Source organism: Gymnoscopelus braueri (genome assembly GCF_963280865.1).
Source record: "Gymnoscopelus braueri genome assembly, chromosome: 13".
Taxonomy (NCBI): Eukaryota; Metazoa; Chordata; class Actinopteri; order Myctophiformes; family Myctophidae; genus Gymnoscopelus; species Gymnoscopelus braueri.
The window spans coordinates 23,305,034-23,324,589 of record NC_137615.1 but is presented as its reverse complement, the minus strand read 5'-3'; the positions used below and the strand labels follow the sequence as shown (position 1 = coordinate 23,324,589).

The following is a 19,556-nucleotide window of genomic DNA, read 5'->3' as shown; positions in this document are numbered from 1 at the left end:
TACCCGGCCTCTCTACCCCTGAGCCACCGCCGCCCCATGCACATATTGAGCGCGGAACGGTACGGTTCGGTTCGATGCGGTGGAGAACCAGTTCTGCTGGTGTTCCCACCTCAGCCCAGTTCGGTTATCATTACAGAGCTCCTGTCCTGTACTGCTTAGGTTAGGGGGTAATGATAATTGGAATTTGAACCCATTTTAAACAGAAGCATTATGTAAAAATAATAGAGATAAGATTGCACTCTCTCATCCTTTTGTAGGATGATGGACAGTATGAGTAATATATCTCCCATTACCACCATCATTGTCGTAGCATATGAATAATATTAGTCCGTTCTATAGAGCCTTACGTCATAACATATTCTTTATCAAAGAGCACTGTGTCTCTTACAGCACTGTATACGTCCCTCAAGGACCCCTAAGGACAACCATATCCTTTTTTATTTTGCGTTGGTGGGAAAGGATTTGTGTGTGTGTGTGTGTGCGTGTGTGCGTTTGCGCGCCTGCCTGCCTGTGCGCATGTGTGAGGCATGCTTGAACCCTGACGGTTGTTTTCTCTGAGGCAAAAACTGCCATTGAAAGTTTTTCTGTTTTCATTGTCTTTGCTGTGGCCTCGGAGCCGACTAACAAAATGAGAACCGTCATGGAACTGACGTGTCGGTTTTACAGTATATCTGTATCACTTGTGTGTACGTGCCTGCTGGGGCATGCGAGTGAGTTAGACATTAGGGGGAGTCGGGGCGGGGGACACATTTGCCACCCAGTCTCTGCTTGTTTAATGTACAAACAACCAATGTGCACATGGATGTGTGTAACCAGACACTACCACCTCTGTGTTAAAAGCACAATAGAACACATCAAGACCTAGACCTGAGACCCTGTGTGTGACTGTGTCTCTCTCTTGTCTTGATTCTGCTGCTGCCCTCCTGCTCCTATATAATATACTGTACATTGATGCATGATGAAGCCAGCAGCCCTGAACAATGTAAATATCAATGTAGCCTATTTTAAAACTAAAATATATCCATTTCAAGACCTCACATCACACCTTACAGCTCCAGCTGCCTCTCTTGTCTCTGTTCTGCTACCTCCCTTCTCCTGATCAAATGATGCATATTTATAGCAAAGTAGACTAGCTAGGCTATTGTTTACATTTACTTTGAGTTGTTGTTCTGTGAACTAAGCACGTGAAAAATACTTAATTAATTATCATTTGGTTATTTCATAATCATGCGATTGAGGGTCATTGACACATAAAAAAGTCGGTCACAATCGCAATACTTTAATATTTTTGTCTGTTCCGGTGTATGCCGTTCTTTTCGTAGTTGAGCTTGGGAGCGTTTGTTTTGGTTTACTCAACATCCTGCGTATGTGCAAGGTCTTACAACTAATGCATTACTTTTTATATCACTTTGCAAACATTGCAGACACAGCGAAAATAAAAGGTCGCAGACGCTGCCATAAAATGTCATGATTGGTTGGGAAAATGAAGGAAGCTCTGTTACCATGGAGATGCAGGAGACTACCTCCACTTACTTGTTTACATTTAGTGGCGATGCTGACGGTGAGTTGCAGAACGTGTGATTGCTCAAAACTCAGAATGTCCTGAGACATGCAGTGCGATGTCTCTTTTGATACTTGGTGCACAAAGCATAGGTAGCCTTAAGAGTCAGTGTCAACAAAACAATGATGTCATCAAAACAAGCCGCACGTGCACTTTGACTGTCTGACTGAACTTATTCGGAAAGAAGAGGGGACATGAGCTGCCTGTCAATATCCACATACAACCCCTCACCAACTCATTTTCACCTGTTGAAGATTTTATGTCAGTTTATCAGTTACTGTATTTCAAAGCGTTCTGGGCCACAAATAAACTTTTTTAGCCACCGTCCCAAAACAGCCCCTAAACCTATTTTCAAGAACAAATGCAAATATTTTTTTATTTTCAATCAATAATTTAGCTTTCTTCCCTCTATGTTTCTTCCGGTTTCTTCCCAATGGCGTCAAGTTAGTTTAAATGAAACTCAACTTCCAGTAGGTGGACTGGAGTCAGCAATTAAAATAAGCCGACGTCAGCTATCCTAAGCAGTGGTCTTAATGGATTTATTGATTTTAAATGTTAAAAAATATATGAATATGACTCTGTTGCACTTGACTATGTTAATGTGGTCTAAATCAGTAAAGAAACGTAGTATGGTCTGCACTATTTGTACTATAGCCTACTTTTGCCAGAAAGTCTTAACCTTTATATATAAAATGTATATTAATATTGAACTGCCCAATCTGATCTGTGTGTGTGTGTGTGTGTGTGTGTGTGTGTGTGTGTGTGTGTGTGTGTGTGTGTGTGTGTGTGTGTGTGTGTGTGTGTGTGTGTGTGTGTGTGTGTGTGTGTGTGTGTGTGTGTGTGTGTGACCACATACTGTATGTGAATGTCACTGTACTTTTTCATACTGTACTACTGATGTCCAATCAGCGACTCGCTATTTCTCCCTGTCTGGTTCAGTGACGGTCATATCCAGTTGATTATAGCCCTCACAATGCAGTAATCAAGAAAGCTAAGACAACCCCCTATTCTCAGTCGAGTCAATGCAGTGGATTACTGTAGAATAGCTTGAGTGCATTGGCTCTGATGGTCAGCAGGCCGTGTCCGACACTACATAAGAATGGATGACTTTCATTTGTTTGAACGCACTGTACAATTAGCTGGGCCTGGCATTGAAATGCTTCCTCTATCAGCTCTGCTCTGTGTCACTGAGCCCTCTGCCCAGTAAAGGAACCAGGAGCACCAGCGCCTCATAATGCAAATGGAGTGCTTAATCAGAAACATGCCCTCAGGCTAGGATCCCATTAATAACAAGAAAGGGGCGTTCGCTGGAGAGCAAATCTCTAGCGGGAGGCACACCCCTATAATAATACTTACACTGGCTGATACAGTTACGTCAAACTGTGTCTTCTTTTTGTCATGCACGACATGCACGAGAATCATAAGTGCATGGGGTATGGCGTCTCCCTCCCACACGTGTGCACATGCGGGAGTCATAGGTGTGTTATAGGTGTGTGTATCGGTGCATTCGATATGTGACATGATTAATAACTTGGTGTTAATTAGACGTGGGCTTTAACTTAATGGTGTCTCTCTCCCGTGCACATGCGGTGTGCACATGCGTGCCAATCATAGGTGCCACGGTCTCTCTTGTGTGTCTGTGTGTTGCGATGCGTTGTGAGTTTGTAGATCGGCTATTTTTGGCGAATGCACTCCCCTGTGGTTCAAGTGGTTAACTTTAAAAGAAAATATATATAAATAAATACATGTCTAGTGTCTGCGTTATTTTGATGCGAGTGTCGGTGGCAGACACCCGCAATGACAAATAGTGTTTAGAGACAAAAAACACATTATGTGGAATGGATATTGTGAACAAATGATATACAATGCAAGATTCGTGCAAAAAAAATGTGTGTAATTGAAAAAGTTGCACAGAATGACATTACAAATACAAGCAAATTACCAACAGTGTAGTGGCTAAATAATATGATTAGCTATTACTGCATATTGGTTCAATAAACAGTCAGGGATGATACATGTATATAAGTGTGTATCATCAGAATTTGTACAGATTTAGAATGCTTTGTACACAGTGGAACTAGCAGGACCAACTTTGGCATGGCAACTAACGTTGTGTTCCGAATTCCGACTGGCCGAGGCAACTAGCAACCACACCACAACATTTGATGATAGGTCAAGGCAGCAAATCAAACGCAATAGTATAGACTACATCCCACAGTCAGGAGAGACAATTGCTCTGCTATTGGCTGGCTAGTATGTTGTTAGGCCAACGTGCTGATCAATAGTTTAGCTTCTACATCCCATAGCCTGCAGGGATGCGTGCGTGTGAGCGTGCGTGCGTTTTTTTTTTAACTTACATTTTTATCCCACAATTTTGTACACCCAGTGCCAATAGAGCACCAAAGTCTGACGTCACTGCCACTAGACTGCCACTTGAGGGCGCTGTTCCACGGGTTCATGGCTTTATTTTTTGTGTTGAAATCCCCATTTGGGAATCTTAGATCACGTCATATAAGAACTGTGTTCCAAACATAAACACACCACCCTGGCGTTTTTGTCAGGGGGGTGGCTCTCTCATATTTGATACAGCCTGATTCTGGCGAAAATGGAATTAATTCTGCCTTAAAAGTCTTAAGAACTACTACTTCCGGGTCTGAAATCACTGTCCCCACAGCAGCCGCGTTCATGGGAAATGTAGTCTTTGGGTTGTTTGACTCGTTTCTAGTGTGTATATTGTGTTACTCTTTGGGTAAATGTGTACATTTACACCTTCAGTCGATGCTTCATATCCATATGAGTAAAAACACCAGGGTGGTGTGTTTATTTTTGGAACACAGTTCTTATATGAAGCGATCTAAGATTCCCCAATGAGGATATCAATACAAAAAGTAAAGCCATGAACCTGCGGAAAGCGCCCTCTACTGGCAGTGACGTCAGGACTTCGGTGCTCTATATAGTCTATGTAATCCTGGGCACTACATTCCCTCTGCCAACCTAGGGAGGCCAGGGCCGAGCTCATGCCTCCTTCAATGCATGAGAGCCAACTGACCTTCTTGTCAACTGACAGGGGAGAGCTTCCCTGGTTGGACGTAGCGCGTAGAAGGAAGGAACACGTTATTCCAACCAGTTCCTTTCCCCTCCATCAGGCGCCCCGGCTGGCCAGGGGGAGGCAGTATAGTGACCAGGATTACTGCATGTTTTTGTGAGGGTACCTACCCTAGGGAACACGGGGAGAACATGCAAACTCCACTCAGAGAGGCGTGTGTGTGTTTGTTTGTGTGTGTGTTTGTTTATTGTTCTGTGTGTGTGTTTGAATGTACATCATGCTGTCTCGCCATTTTCAGCTGTATATTAAATACTTCTGTATTAACCCCCTTGCCTTGGTAATTGCTGCATCCATAGTGAGTGGCACAGACACTGCTGCAGCCTGTTGGTGTCAGCCCTTATATGGTAGATCGGAGGGACCGCCCTGATGCCTTTAACCAACCCTCAGTGGCTTTGTTAATCTCGTTAGCCCGTTGCTCTAAGCAGCAAAGACTCCCTGCGGCCTGTTCATTATCCTTGCATTTAGCGCACTGAGAGACCAAAAAGGATGTAAGAGAGCCAGATTAAGAGGGGATAAGGTGGGAGGGCACGCACGAACGCACACACGAATGCACGCACACACACACACACACACACACACACACACACACACACACACACACACACACACACACACACACACACACACACACACACACTTAGACTGAGGTAATTCCCGTGTGTGTGTGTGTGTGTGTGTGTGTGTGTGTGTGTGTGTGTGTGTGTGTGTGTGTGTGTGTGTGTGTGTGTGTGTGTGTGTGTGTGTGTGTGTGTGTGTGTGTGTGTGTGTGTGTGTGTGTGTGTGTGCCCATGCGCCAGTGTGAGTGTATAGTCACTCATGCGTGTGCATGCTCCCATAGGACTACATTATATTTGCATGAGTGAATGTGTGTTTCTTGTCTTGGAGAATCATACAAGTATATGTACATTTGCAATCCCGTTCTGACAGAAGCTGGATATGACAGGTGTAGCAGTACAGAGTCCTTTGAACTCTTTGAAAACGAGAGAGAGAGAGAGAGAGAGAGAGAGAGAGGGAGAGGGAGAGAGCGCGAGCGAGTTGGTATAGAGGGGAGTTGGTATGGAGAGTGATGGGGAGAAAGAGAGAGAGAGCTGGTATAAAGAAAAAGCAAAGGGGGTGGTAAAGAGAGAAAGAGAGAGGGCTGGTATAAAGAACAAGCAATGGGCTAGTATGGTGGGGAATATAAATGAGGGCCATATTTCTGGCCAACCCCTTGCAGCAGCAGGATCCTCTGAATCTATCACAGTGAACAGGAACTAGTAGACAGCTCCCTAATCAATAAATCTATTAGATACGTGCTGTAGTTTATGGCAGTCCCTTTTATTCCTAGCCTAGCCTCCACAATGTAAATACTGACATAATTTCAGCTGTGTGTGTTTGTGCGTGTGTGTGTGCGTGTGTGCGTGCGTGTGTGCGCGCGTGCGTGCGTGCGTGCGTGCGTGCGTGCGTGCGTGCGTGCGTGCGTGCGTGCGTGCGTGCGTGCGTGCGTGCGTGCGTGAAAAAAACAATAACCTTGAGTGCATTGCCAAAGGCCAGTTAAGGCACCGCCCTCCAACCTTGCACTGGGCAGTTTGTACCGTACCTTATCAAACCAGAACTGACAGGCCTACTAAGCCTCTCTCGGTATAACACAGATATACATCTTCCCATTGCTCTCCCCGGGCGGCCACAGATAGAGATTATCGCCTAATTTTGATGCAAGATGGAATCGATCAACTATGTATGTGAGACGATTTTGTGTAGTGTAGAACGAGTACGTATTCATCGAAGGCCATGGGCACCCATGGGCCTTCTAAAGTCGACGTTGAACATTGTTCAAATAAATGCTGAATAAACTCGCTGGCTGCTCAAGTGAGAGAGGTATATTTAGAATGAAATCCTGCTTTTTGTTTGCTTTCCACTTTCAAAATCCCTTGTAATCTTTAAGTAAATCCTTTTAAGCAATTTGTCTGTTTACCTTCGCCTTGACTTACTTTGTCTTTGCTAGAGATCTTGTTTCGATTTTTACGCTGTGGTTCCTAGCGGCCGAGCCGTCTAAACGAGGGTCTGTGAGTCAGAGTCTGGGGCTAATCTCACAAACTGCCAGTAGGCCAAGGAAGTAAGTAATTGAATTTTATTTCTCACATATTCTAATCTATATTATATTCCTATATATATTAATCTAAATATCTTCTTCCTATATTTATCAAAATTGCCTAAACGGAGGGCGAGCGGTTGAGCGGACCACATCGTCACGCTCATGTTGCCATGACTCAGCCATAACCAAATAAGGAGTTTCCAATGTACTGTAGCTACGCCCAAATATGGAGTCTGTTGTCTAACCTCAATGTGTCATCATGGCATCAGGCGCGAACAAATCAGTCAGCTCCATATATGGGCACAAAAGGGACAAGGACTGACAGATACAGAGATCTCCATATATGGGCATAAAAGAGACAAGTACTGACAGATACAGAGCAGAGGTCGCGCTAGGATTTTAAAATGCCGGTCCCAATGTCCGGCATGATTAAAATTTCTCAGACATCTGATAAAAATAATGGTCATACATGTATTTTAATGCATTAATGACAAGTAGGTGCGTAAATGCAGCGTAACACTTACAGAGGTGAGTTATAATTAACGACCAATTAGGACGGTAAATACCGGCTAACGGAAACCCTGGTCTGGTTAGGACAGCTTTTTGATAAAGTTGATTAAGCATTTGTCTCCTCATAGAGCTATCCAGTTCAAGTTTTAATGTTTTAACGTGTCCACCTTTATGATTTAACGTTGTGTTTCAACAAAACGGACCGAAATGGAAATGTGAAATCTGATCAGATTCCGTGCCGTTCAGAGATTTATTTCAAATAACAAAACCAAACCCAGGTGGACCTGTGACAATTTCGTCCGATTCCAAGCCGTTCTTTTTTCACACACACACACACACACACACACACACACACACACACACACACACACAGAGTTATCAGAGTACACAGTAAAATTCATTTATCCATTTGTAACTCAGAGAGTGTACAGATGTAACCAAAATAACCCCTAAGGGTCAGTTTTCTACTTCTACTGTGTGGCACAAGTGTGATCAGGGTTTAGTTTCCAATTTCACTCTACTCTATGTCAAAATCCCCCCCAAACCCCATTCCTCATTATTTCCATCATCCTTTTCCGACCCTGAGGATACTGCAACTCGCCATGTTTGAATAGAAAGCGTTGTGATTTCTACAAGCACTGTATAAGACTCGAGAGATTCGGACGATAACTACCCAGAGCAGTGTTTTCCGAGAGTTCCACACAGGCACTAATAAAATAACCTGTCAGCGCTGAGGTTCCTGTGAGCCTAAATTGTGGCTGTGGATGATGCTTTGCTGATGTTGGTGTGTCTGTAATATTCCGACAATGTGCAAGTTTGACAGCCACATCTTTTCTATTATTTTAGATGTCTCTTTTTTTGTGTGTATACTTTTGCTTTATTCCAGATAGGTCAGTGAAGCGAGATTAGAGGAGAGACATGTGAGATAGGATAGGGTTTGGATTTGGTCCCAGGTCCTCTCGCTCACAGTGAGCACGGCTGAGCCACTAGGCACCCCAGCCATATACAGTATTTCCAATAAAAATAAATAAATACATATTTTTATATATGGCCCTTTTACTCTGTCTACCAGTGCTTGTCCACTCTTGTCATATTACCCGGTTGCAGGTACCTGATAGGTTTATCGAGTCGATAAACTACTTTTTTTCCCATCCCTAGTTTACACCTATGTAATAGCATACGCGGCGGCGTGAGCAGACGTTAGCCATGACATCACACGTTTTGCCGCTTCCCCCGTATTGCATGTTTACATGGAGACGCGAGGCTGAGCGTTGTCAAAGATTTTCATTCTAGAAGGGGGTTTGACTTTGGTGCGTTTTCAACCCCCGAAAATGCCGTTGTTGCTAAACGGAAGGCACATTTAATATTTTATTTTGCCATTTTCTCTAGTGCGTAAATACCTACCACAATTAGCTTCATGAAGACTAGGGTGTAATTAGTGTTGTGTATGTTATGGGGAATTGTAGTTGTTATTATGTTATTGGAGGCTTTTTGTTGCCTCTTGCACACTGGTTTATAGGCACTGTCTTCTCTTGGTTTTAGGCTACTGTATGTGTGTGTGTTGGAGGCAGTGTATAAGATTTCATGTTGAATATTCCATCTGTGGACTGACAGACTGACAGACTGACAGACTGACAGACTGTCTGTCTGTCTGTCTGTCTGTCTGTCTGTGTGTCTCTCTCTCTCTCTCTAAGAGTTCTCCACGGGCTTGAAAATTAAGGCCTGGCCCTAACTGGGCCCTATTGGGCCGGTCCGAACAATTACCATACTTTTAGGCCCAAAAACCCCAAAACCCCGTAAAGGTGTCGCTAGGAGCTTAATGTCCTCAAAGTCACACATTAAACAAGCTTTGAACTGAGCAGATTGGACCTTCCGTTCCAGAGATAATGGCCAAAACATCTTGAAAACGGCCACTTTTGCCGATTTTGGATCGCGGATTTTTGATTGAGTTTTGGCCATTGTTGCCCGTTTTTCTTTAATAACTCGGGCTAGGAAGGTCGTACGGCAACAAACTAGATACCTATGTAAAGTTCACTTTGAGCTGCACATCCACTGCCATGTCCGTCAGCCTTACCGTCAGATCGCTAGGGGCAGTTGAATTTTCTCTCTATCTCTCTCTCTCTCTCTCTCTCTCTCTCTCTGTGGAAGCTGATTTGGGCTAAAAGAAATCAGCCCATTTTGACATATTTTGTGTTTTTCTTGTAACTATTTGATGCTGTTGCTGCTCTAGGTTCCAACAGCATGTATAATAATCGATTCTAAAACATTTTAATAAAATTTGAATAATAAAAAAATATATATATATAAATGTTTTTAAAATTAAAAATATATATATTTTAATAATAATTTCTCATTTTTATTCAATAATATAGGGGGGGCTTAGCCCCACTAGCCCATTGATACCAGCCACCCCTGTATATGTGTGATGTGTGTGTATATATGTATATATATATATATATATATATATATATATATACATATACATATACATATACATATATATATATATATATATTTATATATACAAACACATACATAGAATGATTGCATTTCCTTTTAACGTGAGCTGTACTGATTTGAGGTGTGTCAAACCATCAATTGCACTGCGATAAACCTGAACATTTCCGTCCTCAAACTAGATTCCTTATGCTAGTCTGGTATGTTTTTAAAGCAGTGAGAAGATGATACACAAACAGGAAACATTGTGGCTTTGATTTATTTTCAGTAGCACAGCTTGTTTTCCGTTCGGATTGGCTAATTACTGCATTCTTTGTGAAGCTGAGATATCAGCACCACCTGTTGGAGTTTTATCAAGCTGTCTCCCTCTCAAACCTCTGACCGTAAAAGTGAATGCAGAGATTAACTGAAGGTTATTTGCAGATGTCCCCTTTGCGCAATCCACAACGCTGGATCAATTACCACTAAGGCTTTGAGGCCTTCCAATTGTATTTTAAGCACATCTAGGTAATAAAACAGGGCTCTTGTCGTCTCGTTTGTCATTGACCTTTCCATGGTGTTGTACAGCAGACCATAAACTATTGATCTGACCAGGAATAAACAACAGGCTGAGTCAGGGGGAAGCTGCAGCCCCGACCTCAACAATCTCATTAACGGAGGCAGCCCTCGGCTGTGTCCCAATCCAATCTCTTCCTGCAGAGGGGGAAGACACTCATAAGGTCCCGCTTCAGGCTTGTAGTAAACACCACAATGCCAGTGTGACCCTCTGCAAAATGGTCATTCTGTTATGGTCATTTATTTGCTAGAATTGCAGGAGCAGTTCACTTCCTCTTAGCTGTTTGACAACAAGCGGTGGCTTTCTGTTAACAATCACCTTTAATCTCCCTGTATGGAGAGACGGCCCTGAATGCAGATGGGAAGATTATACATGCTTGGTATTCATAAGGTCAAATCGATGCATAAACCACAGGACCTTCAAAAGGTTAGCATTTGAAATAGAAAGCTAATGGGTGACGTTTCCTTCTATGAATAGCATTAGCTAGGGCGGTGAAAAGCCCACTTCACTGCAGCTGCGTAACAAACATGCAGGTTGGATTGCTCTAGGTTTGAACTTGCTGTGTGTGTAGGAGTTGGAAAGGTCACACAGTAATATGTGCTCTCGTGGCAAAACTACTACAGTAAATGTGCTCTATGAAGGTGAACCTTCCCGACCTCAAAATAAAACACGACAGAAGACCAATATAGGCTGTTTTAGAGTTTATGTTGTGTCAAAGGTGTATATATACGGTTTGACCTGCTGGGTCTCCTAACATCTTCTGTATAAGGATGAAAGAGACCCAAACACACAAATGCTGGTGTGCACCAGCACACACACACAATGCGTGCGTGTCATGAATCACGATCATGAATGCACTCACCCTGCTGTCTGGAATGCACAATCAAAGCTTATATCCAACCGAATAATGCTTCTGTATCCACCCACACATAACCAGACTCTTACTGCTTAGAGGGAAGACCGGCTAGCCGATCTAGCCCCGTCCAGGGATCTCTGTGGCCAAATCAATCAACAGGAGGCATAGAGCCGACAATAATGTGAGGTTCCCAAGGCTTTATGCCGGTTCTTTGTCGCTCAACCAGATAGATGAACTTTAACTCTTGTGCCAGGCCAGCGTCCAGCCTAGAGCCATAGACATACGACATTTGGACCAAAGATGCAATTAGAGTTGGCTCTAGTTGTCTATTACTCATAACACTGCAGCACCAATATATCCCCTCATTCACTTTGTCCCCAGTGGCTTCAGTGAAAATACACTCTTTCTTATTGTCTCCGCCAGGCCGAAAGGCATGGCCGAGTCTATGTTTTGCACCCTGTCCGTCCGTCTGTGGACAGCTAATCTCCAGCACCTTCGGCTTGATCGCAGCGAAACTGTTCACACACACTCCCTGGATGCCAATTCAGAACCTCTGCCCTACATTTTTCACATGGGCCTGTTATAGTGCCACTAGGAGGCCGCTTTTTGCAACAAAAAAAAATTTGACAGTACTCTTACAGATTTTGTCCAAACATCACGCAAATCAGTGTACACAGTATCTCTATAGTCTTTAAACGAAAGTCGTCTTTCAGATTTTTCATATTCCATCCTGATTGGCTAAGAAAATCCAAAAGTTTGCAGGAGTGCTCCGTTTTGAACAAAATGCCTCAAATCATGAACACTCATGACATTTCCGTGAAAGTTTGCACACACATTCTCACTAGGCCGAGGAAGAAATGCCATTTGAAAATGTTCAAATCAGCCTCATGGTGGCGCTATAACGATTCGTGTTTTTACTTATAACTGCACCGATCTTTGTAAAAAAAAAAAAAAGACAGAGGAAAAACCTTTGCCGTGCATTTTTCACATATGCCTTTTATAGCGCCACCAGGAGGCCGACTTATGTAAAACACTTATTTGGATATTACTCCTTCAGATTTTATCCAAATTTCACGCAAATCTGTATAGATGATCTTTATAGTCATGTGATCAAGACGGATCTCTTAGATTTTTCATATTCCATCCTGATTGGCTACGTTTTGAACAAAATGCTGCAAATCATGAACGCAGCGTCCTATTGCGTTGAAACCTTGCACACACATTCGCACTACGTTGAGGAACAAATGCCACCCTTTCAACATTGCCCTATTATAGCACCACCAGGAGGTTTGGACTTTTTCGAATTGCAGCCTCCTGAAGGTGTTTCTTTAGGGGCAGTTTTGAAAGTGAGTAGAGTTTTACACTCCTTTACTCCTTTTGGTAGGGCATTCCACGTTTTTGTTGAATAGCATGAGAACGAGTTCATTCAAGGTGGATCCGTCCGATCCGTCCGATTTCCACATTCCAGCCTGATTGGCGAATTCCGAACATTGCTGGCCCACACCAACCTACCTGACCTGACGGAGACCTGTGCGCCGAGGAGCACTTTTTCTAGTTTATGATTTTTTTTGGGCTTGTTGCTGAGAACGACCACAATATTATGTGAGAGTTTATATGATTCACTTTAGTTAAAGCACACTAGTGCTGCACGATTAATCGAAAAAAGATCGTGATCTCGATTCAGACACCTATGCGATCTCGATTTTAAATAATAATTTTTTTGCTTAATATTTTTATATTTACAAGAGAATTGTGTGAGAATCGTGATCTCAATTCTTATGGAGGAAAATCGTGATTCACATTTGAGCAAGAATCGTGCAGCACTAAAGCACACAAGGGCGTGAAAGAGGTAGACATCCATTTGACTTGAGCATAGTTCATATTACATTTTCTAACACTATCGTTACAGGCAAAGAACGAACACACTTTCCACACATCACAATTCACCTCATTACTCGTTCATTGGTTGCCAGGAAATTAGATTCTCAACCTTTTCAGACCATTCCAGAGCAGTTGCATTATGTGATGCAGTGGTGCGTGGGTTGGAGTCATGGCCCGTCCTCAAGGGTTACAACGGCTCTGAGTTTTTCTGAGGTTCAGGTCAGATTGTCCTGCCATGCTTGGCAGGAGTGAGTTCCACAGCCCTGGGCTCAAACAATAACATTCTGTACAGTAGCCGCGTGATGGATTTTATCTACATCTCAATCTTCACCTAGTTCCTTCCTTCCTTCAGATATCAGGTTCCATGATACGCTTCACTGCCATGCATTACGACATGTCTGATTTGATCAAATACTACTAGATCATAATGCAGCTTGTATCAGCTGTCTCAGCTATATGAAGTGGAATACGGCTGCCAATTCTTTATTTCAGATTCCTGTATGTGCTTCAGATACCATTCCTCTCAGGAAACTGCATGCTGGTAGATTTTTTTTTGGCTATCAATCACCTGTGCATCACTGGTGTTCTTTTCCAACTCCAGCTCTGAAAAGTAGTCTGAGGTTAGAGAAGTCAACTTGTGACAAAACCTGTGCCTTGGGTCCCCTGGAGTGGCAGGGAAAATCTGAACACACACACACACACACACACACACACACACACACACACACACACACACACACACACACACACACACACACACACACACACTACAAGTTCTGCTGTCATTGTACCATGTCTTAACCGTGCACTTAACCCCAAGTCCCATTTTTGGCATGTCATTACAATATTTGCAAAAATAGTGAAAATATCTGACTGGAGACAATTAGTGACTTCATCAAGATGATAGTAGATGATGTAGATGGTAGAGGCATTTTCTTTATAGCCAAGTCTAACCATGCCTGGTACTGTACTTGAATATTTGGCTAGAAAGTATTATTATTCATTCACTCACTCACAACCTTGCATTTCATTCTAATGCACCTCTTTGAATCCCGTAACCAAAGTGACAGCACACATTTGTCCGCTGTCCAATTCATCCATCTGACATGGTTTAATTTTATATTATTCATGAACAAAAAGGAATTGAAATGTCACCATCGTTTTTGCTTATAGATGTGTGCAACCTTTCTTCATAGATTTTGCAAGATTAACACTGGTTTACTTTCACACTACTCAAAGGGCAGTTATTTGCCAATTATAATGGCTGTCATCTTGCTTAGATAACATTAACCCTTGCTTGCTATTACAGTATGGACTTGGGCACAGCTAAAGTAAAACATCAAACAGATGTTTTTGAGTATCAAGACTGTTAAGGCATCCAGCGAAGGAAAGAAGAATTGTCAGATTCTTCTTTAAGAAGATGAGTTAACATTCTTTGTAAAGTTACGATTATTTCCCATTCCAAGTGGCTATCACTGCCTTCCAAAGTTTGCGGGCCCTGGGTAGACAAACATGCCTGGAAGACATCTGCGCTCTGAGGAGGAGCACACCGTTCTAGTTAATGCAATCAATTCTAAGTGGCTCAGCCCTTCAGTAACTTTTGCCTTCATTTCTCATACATCGCAGGCAACACACAAGTGCCCAAATGCAATCTGCTTGGCACTTTGTAACATGGTTCTAGAACACTGATTAAATGTTTAAAGGATCTACACCATGAATTTAAAAAAAATATTTGATATTTAATATCATATGGTGTATGTCCCTCAAACCTTTTTCAAAAGGTTTGAGCCTAAATCATCACTCAGATATACTCATCCCAAGTCAATTGTCTCTGGCTTATACAGCACTTTCAGCTGCAATACCAAAACGTCCTCTTGGGCAGGGGGGGGCTACTGAGCAATTCTGTCTGTTTTATTATTAAAAATTATTAAAAAATTATACAAATTCTGCATAAAAAGAAGCATCTAAGAAAAATACAAAATAAAAAAAAAAACACTTTGAACATTTTTGAACAATTCCACCAAGTGTTTGAGGTGCCTGTTTCACCCACTTCCGGGGGGCGGAGCCAAAATCCAAGCCCGAAGTATTTGTTCGTAGACCCCCACTTAGGGGGGGTAGAAAAAGTTTCGGAGCGATTCGGGCACTTTTCATTTAACATTGGGTTTGCCATCAAAAATGTTTGTGACATCATCAACATTTCCATTCTGAGATCGCCTGTTCAGACACGCCCATTCTGGAAATCCATGAAATGAGAAGGAATGACTGAATTTAAAAAAAAAACATTTTTTTGGGTACAAGAGACACTGGGGACCCCAAAAAATACAAAAAAACAAGAAATGGTGTAGACCCTTTAAATCCAGCGTTCTCCACCAATGAAAAGGCTTGCATATCACCCCGACTGTGCACGTTATTTTTGGAGCGTGACTGCGGGTGTGGGAGTTTGTGATTGTCATAATTTTACCGGACAGATGGGGAAATTAAAGGTAATGCAGACTAGATTGGACAATGCTCCCTTGGACGTTCGCATGTGCGGGAGTAACATAATGAAATGGCGCGAGAATCGCGATACGGCTTGTAATTTTGATACACTGTATCGAACGTCAATTCCAATTCATTTTCGGTACGTATCGAGTATCGTAACAGGCAAGTGTTGGGTTTTCACTGCTTCAAATTCGCTGTGTGAGTCCTCCATGAGAGGAAGTTAGGCAACAAAGCAGTGGGCAGTAAACAGAAGTTAGTCTCTAAATGGACATAGCGATCTTAATAATATTCACGAATAATAACAAAACTACTTCCCAACCACAATGTTGGTGTAACTGAGAGATTCGCAGAAAAACATTGTACCGGCGAATTGACTCTTTTGTTCAAGTCCTGCCTGTGGTCCCGCCCCTCTTCGTGCCCATTGGTTGCTGTTTACTTGGTTTGACCAAAATTAGCTCCATTAAAGAAGCGTGTTTTTCAGTTGCCTGTTGCCTCGTATTGATAATGTATGCGATTCTTATTTTAAACATGTAAAAAGGATTGGCTTGTTCCATCCATAGAGATGCATATTCCATAGCGTATCCATAGCGTATCTACCAACATAATCTCCTGTGTGTACTTGCTGCGGATATACTGCATCAATACGACCAAAATCTCTGCCTTTGTCCCTTTCTGAAAACTCAAAAACACACTCACTCCCACATTCATTTTACAAAGTGCCTCCAGTACCCAGTAGGATGGATGTTACAGTATTGATCCCACACCTTACTAATATTTCATTACTTATCTGAGGGTCAACAGTCCAGTGTTGGTGTATTTATCAGCTCCAGTAACTGTAGCTTGAGAATCGAGAAATTAGATAGCAGAGCATTTTACTTGGGTAAAATCTATGCAATCCATTTGGGGCGTTGAAAATGTCTTGCCACATCTTTTGAGTGCTTGCTAGTTTCAATAGGGATGAATATTGATGAACTTCTGAAAGAATTTGAACAGTGAACGGAAAAAAAGCAGGTGCAATAGCCGGGAACTGCTTTTGTAGACAACTCGATATTGCGGTTTGTGAACACTTGTTACTGTGGGTTGTGTGGTACATAAGATCTGTCAGCGATTAGTCCCCACACACACACACACACACACACACACCACCTCACCAGACTACACCCCTGACACCCACTACCACAAGAACTTTGTCAACCTGCGGGAAACCCTGCTTAGTCTAATTCTTTATATAAGTCTTATAAGCCTTTCCCTCCAAATGGTGAGTCGTAGATTAGATCCCCGGGAATGACACTCACATAATGTCATTCACTCTTCACTTTATCACCTTTTGGATTACAATAGACGGGACTGAAACTTATAATATGTCACCTAGAGGGAAAGTGAGCGCTGTTCCAGGATTTTGTAAGGTGAAAGGAAATAGATGAACAGTAATGAAGAGGAAGAAATAGCATTCAGAGACAAAGAACATAGCGTCTCCAGAGATTTAACCTGAACTATATCCAAAAGACAGAGAAACAGAGGGACCTCTGTGTCAAGTTGAGATTCTGTCAATGATTAACCATGCTGAATGTCTGTTGTGTGTGCCCCCCTTAGACGTGAATATCTCTATGAATAATGTAGATGCAAGGAGCTTCTTTCACGGCAATTCATTGTATCTCTAATTCTGTACCTATTTGTATGCCAGATTTACCTCAACACCGTATTCTTCTTCTTGGGAAAAAGTCTTTTTGGAACAAAACCACTACTGTACTTTGCACATGTTTTAGTTGCACTATGTGCAGTTATACTGTAATTAAGGAGTTTGAGAACAGATGCAATAGCTTCAGCCGGGAACTGCTTTAGTAGACAACTCGACATTGTGGTTTGTGAACACTTGTTATGTTGTGTGGTAGATCTCTCAGCGATAAGTTTCACCTCAACCCCCCCACCTCACCCCACTCCATCCCTATACACAGTTTACTGCATATTCTGTATTCATATCCCAGTCACAAAATGTTTACCTTTAATTAGTATTATATCTTGCTGTTATTGTTATTTTTTCCCCAACAGTATAGAGAGACAGGAAACAGAAAATACTAGCAGGCAGCAGCTATGGATTGAAAGATATGATTCCTGTGTTACGCTAGATTGGGTTCCAGAGCTTTATCTTGGACATTCAAGTAAAAAATAAACATGAAATGCAAGAGCAGTGTAGTAGTTGATATGCTGCAGTTGGGACCTCACCTGACTGACCCAGGAAGGGAGCATACAGAAACAGAAGAGCATTCCCTGCAGTCGGCCTCAGACATAAATAAAATATGGCAACAGATGTGGCTAACCAGGGATCTATCTGCAGAGTGTGAAACAGAATGTGTCATCATCACCTTGAGCGATGCATATTCATGCGGCTGTCGTGCAAGTTTCTTTTGGCTGTTACCATCAGCCACCGAGCCTTTATTGTTTTCAAGACTGAAATTGGTGGTTAAAAAATTAAGTCAATCAATGCATCCTCAGCACAGCAATCAGAATGCTGTGAAGTGTTTGGCTTACAAATATCTTGTCCCCTACCACAAACTGAAAGACATTATTTTACAAGGCACACATTAACATTCCAGCTAAACGCCCTCATTCGTGGCCCTCCGAACTCGTTTAAGACGCCCCAGACTCCCTTTGATAGAAAGGTTGTTTTTTTTTCGCCACACTGTCTAGACCTTGTTTTCGTGAACAAGTGAAGTGGGAGAGAACTGCACATTCAATTTCCCATTAAAGACAAAAGGCCTTTCAATGAGAGAGGGAGAGAGGGAGAGAGAGAGTAATTTCTGAGAGAGAGAGAGGGAGGGAGAGGGAGGGAGGGAGGGAGGGACAGACAAACAGACAGAGACATACAGAGATGCAGAACAGACGCACACTTGGTCCTCAGATGCTCATCAGCTTTATGATCTATCTCCCATGGCGTGGCAGGCGCAGGTGGCGTCGGCCCATTACTCCAACCCCTATGGGCAATCATTCATAGAAGGTGGACTCCTATTAGCTCAAACCCCTGCTGTGCTCTGTAGTGATATTTTGTGCATGTTGGAGTTGCGTAGGTGGGTGAGAAACAAAAGCAACAGCGAGCAAAAAATTAGGAAATATGAACTAGTTAAAGTTCAGACCTTACAGTATAGTTTGGCATTTCTTTTCATGATAAATGTCCAAATAATGGAACTGTTTCCTTCATTTTTTTATTTATTTTTCACCCCCAGAACAAGTGCGATGCTAAATGTGTTGCCTAATGCTTAGAAACAGAGGAGGTAACATAAACAGTACATACAGTACTATTTGCAGAGGAAGGCATTCTAGACAGGCTGGGATTGGTGTCAGACTTAGCAAGGAAGATAAAAGTGCGCTCATTTTCTCTCCGTCTTGCTCTCGTTCCTCTTTCTGTCTCTCTCCTTGTCACTCTTTCTTTCTCGCACGCACGCACGCACGCACGCACGCACGCACGCACGCACGCACGCACGCACACACACACACACACACACACACACACACACACACACACACACACACACACACACACACACACACACACACACACACACACACACACACACACACAGTGTATACAGTAGCTGTAGTACAAACTACAAACATTCATACGCAGCCAAACAAAATATAGTTACACTGTAGTTGTGGCCTACATTATATAAATCTGTGCACACTCGGAACACCCACAGATTATCCCCCCAGCATATAAAATATTCAGGGCCAGTGGCAGATTGTCATTGACATTCATGTCTACATGCCTCCCAAGTTGCCCGGTGATCACTCTCCCCACCTCCGATATGCTGGCACCATATTGTATGTTACCATTAATGTTGGCATGCAGTTCTACAGTATCACGGCTAAAAACCTCTTCTCCATTATATGCAGTGCCAAGGACAGAGAATGCTGGTCCATTCCTCATTAACACATTATCCGCCAAGATATTAAACATAGTTTTTTTTATCCCCTTGCCAGCGTAATTACCTTAAAAAGACGATCTTTGAAACGCCGTGGAAGACACGTTGTGTACAAAAAAAAACATCGTTGTGTACAAAAAAAAACATCTCCGTG

The 19,556-nt window shown here is 42.5% G+C and overlaps 1 protein-coding gene across 5 annotated transcripts in view; it reads left to right on the top strand.

Moving 5' to 3' along the window:
* The window catches only part of asic2 (acid-sensing (proton-gated) ion channel 2), a 454,275-nt gene that overhangs the window by 268,247 nt on the left and 166,472 nt on the right, over positions 1-19,556 (top strand). The window lies entirely within an intron of this gene.